Here is a 12,132-nt window from a genome sequence, read left to right on the forward strand (position 1 = left end):
ATTGGTCATATGCTTCTGTGCCACTGATCTGTTACCATTACAGATCTAAAAAAAGCCATGTTTAAGTACTATGTGTAACAGTAAGTGTCAAAAAAGAACACTATAATACCAAATTATTTTTCAGTTTAAGCTTATTGGAACTGTTGGTTATATTTGTATATAAAATGGGCAAGACGAGCGCATGTGCGAGAGCTCCAACATGGCCGCGTAAGCCTGGAGCTCCGCACCACCCCGGACCAATGATCGGCACAACGCCTACCCCAGCCCGAGGAGAACCGTCCCGGTCACCCCCCCTACACCAGGTACAGCAGGGGATCACAGCGGGATGTCCGGTCCCCAAGCCCGCCGCGATTTAGGCCCGCAGTTCGCTGCGGCGTCGGCGTCGGAGGGGTGTACCAAGATGGCCGCCGGCATCGATTCTACTAGGCCTCATGCAGCCACACAGCCTAAAGGCCCGGAACACAGACCTATACTGACCCCACCGACCCTGACCTATGCCCAAGCGGCACAGGGAGGCCCCAGCACGAATCAGATTTGCCATCAGGGCCCTCCCCAGCACCAAGCCCCCTCCATGGCCCAGAAAGAGCTAACGACCAGCGGGCAGACAGAGGATGGAGCCTTTTCCCCCTCTATACCCTCCCAACTACCATCTTCAGCAGACACTTCCCCTGGATAAACTGTAAAGGACATCTCTGCACTCCAAGAAGATCTTTTTACTAAATTCTCAGCCTTATTAGAAAAGGGACTGGCCAATACAGCAATCCAGATCACTAAAAAATGGACCTATCTAGCCTGGGCTCCAGAACTGATGCTATGGAAGACAAAATAGATAACACTGTCGCCAGAACCAACCAAAATGCTGCGCACATTCAGACCGTTCAAGAACAACTGGACACAGCCCTCTCAAGAAATGATGAACTCGAGAACAGGTCCAGGAGGTATAATTTCAGAATTAGAGGCCTCCCGGAATCTTTTACGGATATCCACCTTACCGTGCAGGACTTTATTGCAGAACTTATCCCTAACATTCCACCTCACAGGTTAGAGCTTGACAGGGCACATAGGGCACTGGGACCCCCAAGAAAAGACGGTACACCCAGGGACATAATAGTGAAACTGCATTTTTACGCGGTCAAAGAGGAGGTAATGCGACAATCGTGTTTGAAGCCTAAACTAATGCATCAGGGCCACCAAATTCAGGTCTTTGCTGATCTGGCTCAGTCCACCATACAAAGACGACGTGCCCTAAAGCCCCTTCTATCGGTCCTAATGGAACAAGACATTAAATACCAATGGTCTTTCCCCTTCTCCGTGAAGTTCTCACTACAAGGCAAAACTTTTGCTTTATCCAACCTCCCAGAAGGTGAGAGATTGTTCCTATCCCTTAAGCTAATCTCCCAGGAAGCTCCCATGGTTTACTCCTCATCATCGTCAGGATCGACTAAACGACCACCTCCAGCCAGCCCTGTCTCCCCCCTCTGGAACAAGGGCCCTCTAAGAAGAGCAAAGATGGAAGACCACCATAACGGATCTTCGAGACTTTCTCCTCTCCCAGTCCTACTACGGACTCCTTTTTTTGGGAAAGAGTTCCCTCCGTTGTCTGAGCCAGTGCTCAACTTTATTTCCTCCTGACCCAGTCGGGTCACTAGTTCCAGGACACCACTTTGATCCACAGGCCTCTATACCGCATTTTTCCAAGGCCTAAAGAAGAGACTCACCTACAGCATACAGCCCTCAGATTTCCTTTTTTTTTTCAGGAGCAAGAGGACGATGACTCATGATTCTGCAGGGGGAGCTAGACTCCCGAAAATTCTGTTCGATACAGCAACCAGCACTCCCCTCCTAACTGGATCGGCGTTCCTGGACTTTGTTTACTAGAGGCTATTTAGCTCCATGGATCGTTTTTTGGTTATCCTTCTCTTCCTTTTTTCTATTTTCATGGTTCTAAGGTTTCGTTATGTTTTTGTAATCACTCACTCTGTTGCCTTAGAATCAGTTGTGCACAGTTTATGAGTCAGTTATTTTTACCTGCAAGGGTCCGAGGTGGTTCCCTTGCGCCTCCTCTCACTCCTAGTAGACCGAATGGGTTCTCTTCGAGCGAGACTCCACTCGCCCCCACAGGGCGAGCGAAGATTTATAGTGGAAATCTGGCGGTCTAATATACCGCCGCCTTCCACGGATCTGGTTAGCAGATCCTTGGTCTTGTTTTTGTTCTTATGTTTTTTTACGTTTCTACCTCCCATCTCTCCCCTCTCACCTTCTCTTCTTTTTCTAGCCAGTCATCGGGAGTCGCCCCAGGTCCTCGCCCTAACTGAATTAGGACGCTCCCTTCCCTACACCACCCTCACGGCGAATACACCTCTCCACAAGATAAGTAGCTGCAGGGCCAGTGATCATCTCTCCCTCTATTCCAATGCCTGATTCAATAGCGAAGGCAGTAGATCTCAAGGTGGCTTCTCATAACGCTCAAGGGCTAAATTCTCCTAGGAAAAGGAGATTAGCCTTTGACCACTACAAATCCCTCAAAATTGACATAGTGCTCCTGCAGGAGACGCATTTTCCGATTCGGTACAGTCCCAAGTTCCTACACCCCCATTATCCATCCTTTTTCCTCGCCAATGCCCCTAACAAAACCAAACGGGTAGCAATACTTTTCTCTAAGAGCAGCAAATTCACCCACATCTCGGATTTTAAAGATCCAGAGGGCAGGTTTATCCTTGTAAAGGGCACTCTGGAGGGAGTACTGTACTCCATAATTTCATACTATGCACCCAACAAGGGACAAGCAACTTTCTTCCAGAACCTCTTTACAACTATCAACCCCCTGCTGGAGGGCAAGGTCATATGGGGGGGAGACTCCAATGTGGCGTTTGACCAGGGTCTAGACAAAACCAAACCCTTTAAAGACAGGTTAACGCGCCCTACAAAACTTAGCACCAGAATAGCCAAAACGATACACTCACAAGGCTTGGTTGACATTTGGAGGGAACTGAACCCCAAACGCAGGGACTTTACACATTACTCCTCTCCCCATCAGTCCTACGCAAGGATTGACCACATTCTCATTCAGACCAATCTTATCCCCCTGGCTTCCAAGGCTACTATCATAGATATAGCTTTGTCGGACCACTCTCTGGTTCTCCTTACATTGAGAAACGTCCTGACGGGGAACGGGGGCTCCTACTGGAGACTGAACGAGTCTCTTCTGGGTGACCCAGTAAACATTAAGATGATAGGAGACGGTATTAGGGCATATTTCCGACTAAACGATGTTGAAAACATCTCTCCAGAAACTCTATGGGCAGCCTATAAGGCTACAGTTAGGGGTGAGCTCATCAGGCTAGCGTCTCAGGTTAAAAAGGAAAGACTGATGGACATTCACAAACTGGAACAAACCTTTATCTCTTTGAAAACCGACCATAAAAAAGATCCATCTAAGGTGCACACTGAGAAATTAGACGTGATTAGACTGGAACTCAATCTGGCATTAACGGCTAAAGCCGAAAAACATATTGGGTGGAGCGGAGCTAAATTTTACTGTCAAAGGGACAAAATTGGAACGATGCTAGCCACTAAACTCACCCCCAGACTCCGTACCCACTCTTTCCCCAAACTACGTATAGCAGGCCAACCACCTACAGCCAATCCAACTAAAATCATGACTGCATTCCATGAATTTTGCTCTGAGTTGTACAAACCCACACAAACAGATAGAGATTCTTTGATTACCGCATTTTTCTCGAATCTTCAACTGCCCTCTATATCAAAGGACAATAGAGACCTAATGGATGAACCCTTCTCCTCAGAGGAGATAAGAGAGGTCATCAAAAATCTTAAGACTGGCTCAGCTCCGGGTCCAGATGGCTTATCAGTTCCCTACTATATGACATTCGGAGACATATTGGCCCCCCACATGACGAAATATTTCAATTCTAAAAAATCAGGTTCCCCCTTAGATCCACAATTGAACAGGGCCTTTATTTCTGTCATCCCCAAACCAAATAAGAATCATGAAGAAGTAGAGAATTATAGGCCCATTTCATTAATTAACAACGATCTCAAAATTCTTACCAAAATTCTCGCTAACCGGCTTGCCTCCTTTATTAAGCAGTATGTCCACAAGGACCAGGTGGGATTTATCCCAGGGAGACAAGGTCCAGACCAAATTAGGAGAGCGGTGGACATTGTCTCCATTCTCCAATCTAATTGGGAAGGGGGCCCCAAGCAAGAAGGAATGCTCTTATCCCTAGATTTACATAAGGCCTTCGATTCTATCGAATGGCCGTATTTATTCTCCCTACTGGAAAGGTGGGGCTTTGGGACTAGTTTCTTAGGGACTCTGAGATCTCTCTACTTCAACCCAAAAGCGGTAATAAGATTACAAGAATAAATAATGATATTTGAAGCGCTTCACAATGTGCATGAAAATGAATATATAAGAATAAATATAAATAGTCAAATAAATCCAGCGGTGAGTAAAAATTCCTAAAAAATCCAGCAATCAAAATAGTGTAAAATTATAAAAAATTAGTGACACCAAATGTGTAAAAAAATTCACATAAAAAATCCACATAAAAATAAAAATATAGGGATGTATTCAGAAGGTTCAATTATACAGGTGTAGAATCCTGATTGGTATAGAGCTTTTGATCACTAGCAAAGCTGTTTAAAAACACTTGCTTAATTAAGGTGCTCATTGACCTTCATAGTAACAATGTGCTTTTTGCTTCTATTCACAACCAATGTGAGAATCATAAACAGGCAGATAAGAGAAAAAAACAATCATTGTGCAATAGTTAGGATACCAAGGTACACAGGCAAACTTCAACCCACTCACGTGTGCCTTATAATGATAAGGCGTATGCAGGTTTTACTATAGCAGTCAGCCGCCTTAGACAGGAGCAGATTCAGTGCAGTACACTGTGTGATACTGCTGATCTGCACAGAGCGTCCTTGGCTCCTCCCACGCGTTACATCACAGTCACGTGACTTTTTCAAGGATCCTGCATATGCCTTATCATTATAAGGCACACGTGAGTGGATTGAAGTTTGCCTGTGTACCTTGGTATCCTAACTATTGCACAATGATTGTTTTTTTCTCTTATCTGCCTGTTTATGATTCTCACATTGGTTGTGAATAGAAGCAAAAAGCACATTGTTACTATGAAGGTCAATGAGCACCTTAATTAAGCAAGTGTTTTTAAACAGCTTTGCTAGTGATCAAAAGCTCTATACCAATCAGGATTCTACACCTGTATAATTGAACCTTCTGAATACATCCCTATATATTTATTTTTATGTGGATTTTTTATGTGAATTTTTTTACACATTTGGTGTCACTAATTTTTTATAATTTTACACTATTTTGATTGCTGGATTTTTTAGGAATTTTTACTCACCGCTGGATTTATTTGACTATTTATATTTATTCTTATATATTCATTTTCATGCACATTGTGAAGCGCTTCAAATATCATTATTTATTCTTTTTAAGTGACTCTGAAAACACTCTCTTTTGATAGCAGCCTCACTTGGTTTTATGTGTAATTATCAGCTATTTAGCATCACAGCGCTTTGTGTTTTATATATATAATAAGATTACAAGGCCAATACTCCAAACCCCTCCAAATAGCAAGAGGGACAAGACAGGGTTGTCCTCTCTCTCCTCTGATTTTCGATATGGCGATAAAGACACTAGCGATAGCAATTAGATCGAATCCCAACATCCAAGGGGTAGCCTGTGGAAATCAAGTCCACAAATGCGGGCTATTTGCGGACGATATGCTTCTCTTTATTACGTCCCCCATCACGTCCCTCTCAAACTTGTGCAAACTCCTGAAGGAGTTCGCTAACATCTCAGGCCTAAAGGTTAACTATTCCAAGTCATCGGCTTTAAATATCTCCCTCAAAACGGACACTGTATCTACACTTCAAAGCGTCTTCGAATTTAAGTGGAACGACCGCTATATTGATTACTTAGGAATTAAACTCACGGAAAAAACAAAACAATTATATTCTATGAACTTCCCGCAAACGTATCGCAAATTAGAATCTGACTTGGAAAAATGGTCGAAGGGGGAGGTTTCCTGGTTAGGGAGAATTCACGCAGTGAAGATGACACTTTTACCTAGACTCCTCTACCTGTTCAGGGACCTTCCGATAAACATTAATAAGGATCACTTGACCAAATTTCAAAGAAAAGTAACCAAATTTATTTGGGGGGGCGGAGGCCACAGACTCCAGCAATGAATTTTTTTCCTTCCCAGAACACAGGGGGGTTTAGGAGTGCCACAGCTCTTCTGGTATTACCAGGCTGCCAGGTTAGCCCAACTCTCAGCACTCTATTCTAAGGCGGAAAAACCAGACTGGATTCAGATAGAGAGATGGGCCGCCCCTTCCTATACCCTGGACTTTCTCCTCTGGGTTCCCCCAAGACAGAGGCCCCCAATACTTATCCCTTCCCTATCACAAGCATTTAAATTATGGGACAATCTTAGAAACAACCACACTCTAATCTCTAGAGGTAGCACACATCTTCAATAACCCAGACTTTGCCCCAGGGATGGACATCAAAGCCTTTAGATGGTGGTTGGACAAGGGACTGTACCGGATTGGACACTTCTTTACCAATGAGGGCCCTATTTCCCTTGAGTTCTGTATCAATCATCTTGAAATGCCAAACTCAGAGCGTTATAGATTCCACCAAATAAGACATTTCCTTCGCCACCTCTGGGGAGGAGGAAAATCTCCACTTAATTCATTTACACCATATGAATTATGGTGTGGGCGTTCCTTGGAACAGAGGGGAGGAATCTCTGTCATCTATCAGTCACTAGCCCTTTACTCCCAAAAGACTCCTTACATGCTTGCGTGGGAGACTGATCTTGCCCTCAACTGGGAAGTTGATAAATGGAGAAGCTCATTTAACAGATCATTCAAGGGCATTAAGAACATTTCCCTAATTGAAACTAGTATCAAGGTCATAACAAGATGGTACCTTACCCCCGCCAAATTATCTAAAATGTACCCAACAGCGGATCCTCAGTGTTTCCAAGGGTGCCAGCTCCTGGGTTCCATGGCACACATATGGTGGGAATGCCCCAGACTGAGGCCCTTCTGGGGCAAGGTATTCTCTCTGATTCGTAAAATAACGAAGATTCAAATCCAAATAACCCCTGCCATAGCCCTACTTAACGACAACTTACCCAAGACTCCTAAATAATATCGTAAACTAATATACTTTATCCTCCTAGGGGCCAAATTAACCATTACCAAAGCTTGGAAACAGCCCAGGGTTTCCTTTAAGGCAGCCATTCGCAAAGTTTCCTGGATAATGTCCCAAGAGAAACTCTCGAGCATTCTAGATGACAAAAAAGAGCAATTCGAAGCTATCTGGGAGCCCTGGGCACAGTATATTGGAATCTCCCTCATACCCGGCGTCCAACCTTAAAATTATGAGCGAATTTAATAAGGGACGGGGGCCCCTCCCGATGAAAGGCTAGCTTCTCTTTCTCCCTCTCTTCTCTTCCCCCTGTCTTCTCCTCTGCGTATCTTTCACTATTCTTCTCATATCCACTATAGGGGGACTAGGAATTGGCCCCCCGAATATGGTGTAATTTATTTCCCGTAAGAGGGTTATTAGTTTGTGGAACCCAAGTGTCTTATTTTTTTTTTGTTTATTCATAATTTTATTATTTTTTCCTTCTCATGAAGGTTTTATATCCAGGCTGCAGCTTTTGCACAAAGTTATCTATGAACCTGAGGCCCCTCGGTATACATAAGGGCGAGGTGGCTTATGGAGATTCTCCAGCGCACAGTTAGATCCCTTTAGGGGTGCCGGCGAGTTCCCTGTAGGCCACTCTAAGCTAAGATAACTAAACTAGGAGGCCTATACTCTCTTTGAGGAATAGCAGCAGCTTAGTAGGATCTAGTTTTGGTTATAGTGGTTTGATAAACTATTAAACTTTGTACTGTCAGGATACAAGTCCCCCTCAGGGAAATGTCATGCATCAGCTTGATGTGATTTGTATTATTTTTTTGCTTATGTTCTTCCTTATTCTGTAAAACTAATAAAAGTTTTGAAAGTAAATAAAATGGGCAAGACTGAAGTATGAAGTGGAAAGGGCTTAGCGGCATCTTCTTAAAATACACTAATACACTAAGACCTTCACAATTGAATACAACTATAAAGATATATACACCATAATACATTTTTAAAAAACTGTAAATCACTGATCCATTCTCCTGACAGTGTAAAGTAATATAGTGGTAGAATAGAAACTATATATAAATACTGCATTAATTCCCAGCACAATATACCTGCCTTCTGCAAATAACAGTTTTCTGAGATTTCTATAACTTGTAAAGAATTTTTGTAAAAAAGAAAATATTTCTTAGGTACAGTACATGTCAACATGCTGATATCAAATACTGTACAAGGTTATTGATCACATACAACAAAGCTCAACACTCTGAGGTTAAAGTGCTAAAGTACTAAACCCACAACAGTAAATTCAGTCTGTATATGCAATAAAGCATTTTTGTTATACTCACTGTGGAACCTAAATCCTGCACATTGTGTAAAATGGCTGTTTGATCCTGACTTCTCTGATCCTCCCCTTCTTCCACAGTCCCCAATCCATCTCCTGATAGTACAGAGCCTTGGGGGCACTCTGCACATGTTAGTTTGGTGTGTATTGCTAAAGAGTTTTTTTCTTTTTGGGAGAGTGCACAAGGCCAATCAGCACAGGGTTCCTGCAACCTCATAGGACAGTCAGAGTAAAATAAAAACTCCTCCTACAAGCTTTAACCAGACACTAATAGAAGTCGCAAGACTGCAATATACTGCTATATACTGCTGATGAGAAAAGGCAGTTTATATTTACTGTAATAATTGCATTTCCATGTTCTGTATACTGTGGGAGACCAGATATAGTGAATACAGGGTCCTGTGTTTAGTAACATTTTAATTATAAAATAAAAAAGTTCCACTCATGCTTAGTACTATACAACAATAATATTTTACTTACTATTGGACCAGTCCTTTATTAAAAGAAATGTGGGCAAGGTTACATAGCAATACACTATACTGTTTACCACCATTTCTTACTGCAGTGTCGTACTAAACACCAATAAGCAAACAATGAGTACTTGACTGATTCACAATGGAAACAAGCAACAGAATGCAAGCAAGCAGGATGCACATTTTCATCATGTGAACACACTGTAGAATTTTTAAAAACAGCCTAGCAAATACATGCCCTGTCCTTAATAGGATAACGTTGGTACTGTGTGCATGTTGTTTAGTGTTGTAATTCATTATGGGTTGCAAGTATTGGTGCTGGTGCTACTCTATGCTGAGATGGGTTTTGCATGATGAAAATACTGCAGTATATATCATATACCTGTAAAAATGTTGTAAAACATTGGAAAATATTGTAAATAATGTTGTCTTTCTTCAGGTGAGTGCTGTATACTGTTCATGAACCCTGATGAAGCAAATGGCAAAACGCATTGGCATATGAAGATTACAATACCAATATTTAAATCTTGGTGTATGATTGTATATAGTGAACTCTACAAGCACTGATTGTGTTTCTTTACTGTTGCTTTTACTAATTCAGAGACTTACAAGTTGCATGATCTTTTTAACAATTATTACCAAATACAATTGTATTTTTATGAAACATCAAGCTCCTTGTCTGGCCTGTACAGTCCAATATCTACTTTGCTCTTTTCTCCTTTATATATATACAACATGGATGATGGCCATAAGTATCACAATCTTTTCTATAAAAGGGTTGCGAGTATTATGTAAGTGTTTTTTAAAGGAAAACGCTATTGGTTTTGAGTCGTTTTCTTTAGTTTTAAACTGTTTAGTTTCTGTATTTTACAATATATACCATTTCTGTTTTACAAATAAAGGTTTAAAGAAACACAAAAGACTCCAGAAGCATTATTTTTTAGCTAAGCAGACATCACAGCAGATGCTGTTTGCTTTGCAAGCATCTTATTGATCCTTTGGACTGAGCCATCCAAAAAGGAATGGTTTACTGCTGAATGAGTCATTGAGTTCTGTCAACATTGGGCTTCCTTTTTTGAAAAGAAAATGAAAAACAGAATTTGTAAGTGTGAAAAGAACCTAATGCTCCACCTGCTGTTTCAAAAGCACAAAGTATTATATTAATCTAAATATTTCATATTTGCTGACCTTTTTTTATACAGGCCATAATTATCACTTCCTACTCATATTCTGTTATTTATGGCACAATATCCCATGCCATGGAAACGCATACTTCCCTTTGAAAACCAGCAGCTAACATTTTGTACAGATGCTATTTCCCAGTCCAGGCTGACACTGACAGGCGGGTTCTCCACTGACAATCAAAAACTAATTATAATGGTACCTGCTTATGTGATTACTATGTCAGCTCTGACATAGTGGTCACATGTGGGTCAAGGCTTCATTAAAACAATTAAAGCCTTTAGCCTGCACATAAACACTCTCACATTCTGGCTGCATAGTTCATCTGTGGTTGCATTTTTTTAAAAGTATAACCATGAGAAACTATTGCATTTTTAAGCAATAATAATGAATTAAAAAACAGAACTTTTTTTCACTTATCAACCTATAATAAAAGCAGAGCAAACAATTTTTTATTAGAACAATATACAAATACAAGCCTTAAATGTCCCTTAAAATATATAAAGCAAATATTTAGTTATACAAATCGGTCCTAGAGGTGTTGTTAAGTTAACTTATATGCTAAAGCTACAACATTTTGCCTGGGGAACTGGGTAAAAGGCAGGCCATACATGGTGCAAATTTCTTTCTTGCAACCACAGGTTGTAGGAAAGAAATTTGCAGCATTCCTCCATTAACATAGGCAGTGCTGACAGGGTAATTGGCAAATGTCTTCTCCCAAAGGAGGGGGGGGCAGGGGCAGCCATCCCAGCCAGGAGAAGACAGTGATTATCACTAGCAGCTATAGCAGCCATTAGCGATAATCACAAGAGAATCCGGCAGGCTGGTTGTACCCAAGTTGATCGATCAACTTGGTACATTCAGTCTGCCCATTAACAGTCTGAATCTCGACTGGTTGCTGCTGAACAGGCCGAGATTTCAACCATATATGGCCCACCTTAATGACCCCTAGTCATAAAAGGGTTAATAAAGAAAGATGAAAGACAGAATCTATGTGCAAAATTTAATGCTTGCCACTCACATAATGCTTTTTTTGCAGCAAAGAGGGTGGGCATATGCCACACAAACGTGTCCATGGGTGGAAAAGCTTTTGATGCTTTCAGTGTAGGGGGCTTTAGGCTCGATTCACACTGCCGCCACTTGGGATCTGACTTGTCAGACCCAAAGTTGTGTGACATGTGAAATCCTGTTTTAGTCAATGAGAGCTGTCTAAATTAGCACTACTGAAGTCACTCCGACTTTAAAAAAGGTTCCTGTACTACTTCAAGATGTCTTATATCTGACTTTTGCCCATAGACTTTAATGGAAGTTGCCTCCAAGTTGGATCCTCATTTTAATTGATGTGAGTTAGACCCGACATTACATGAAGCTTACACAGGCATTCCCTGAAGTTGCTTCAAAGTCGGCACCAAAGTCACACCAAAGTTGCACCAAAGTCTCCTGGCAAAGTCACACTGTAAGTCACTTGACTTTCATGTTGCAGCAGTGTGAACCAAGCCTGACAGTGCATGGTGTTCTGCCAACAATTCCCCTGACCCGCACCACCACCAAGTTTGCCACTAAATGGAGATCTGAATATTTATTTTGAAGATCTGTTGTTGTCTCTGTTGCATGTATGTTAAGGGTAATATTGTATAGAATCTGTCTAAAACATCTAAAACAAGTAATTTCATAAACTCACATTCTCTGCATGATTTCTAAATACATTATTTAAGAAGCATTACATCTTTCTAGCTGTCCTAGTATAATAGAAACCCTATGGCATGAAGGAAGGGATGCCAGAGTTTGGAACAATGATCATTAAAGCATATGTAAACTTAATTATTATTTTTTAAATCAGGTTTTCATTTATATCTGTGTCCCTGCTGGGGATATTCACCCTCTCTTATTTTCACAGTGAATAATGAAGGAAATATTAATATATACTG

The 12,132-nt window shown here is 41.5% G+C and overlaps 1 protein-coding gene across 1 annotated transcript in view; it reads right to left on the minus strand.

Moving 5' to 3' along the window:
* Positions 1-12,132, minus strand: part of LOC141141259 (uncharacterized) — a 1,017,917-nt gene that overhangs the window by 848,444 nt on the left and 157,341 nt on the right. The window lies entirely within an intron of this gene.

This window comes from Aquarana catesbeiana, linkage group LG04 (assembly GCF_042186555.1).
Source record: "Aquarana catesbeiana isolate 2022-GZ linkage group LG04, ASM4218655v1, whole genome shotgun sequence".
NCBI lineage: Eukaryota > Metazoa > Chordata > Amphibia > Anura > Ranidae > Aquarana > Aquarana catesbeiana.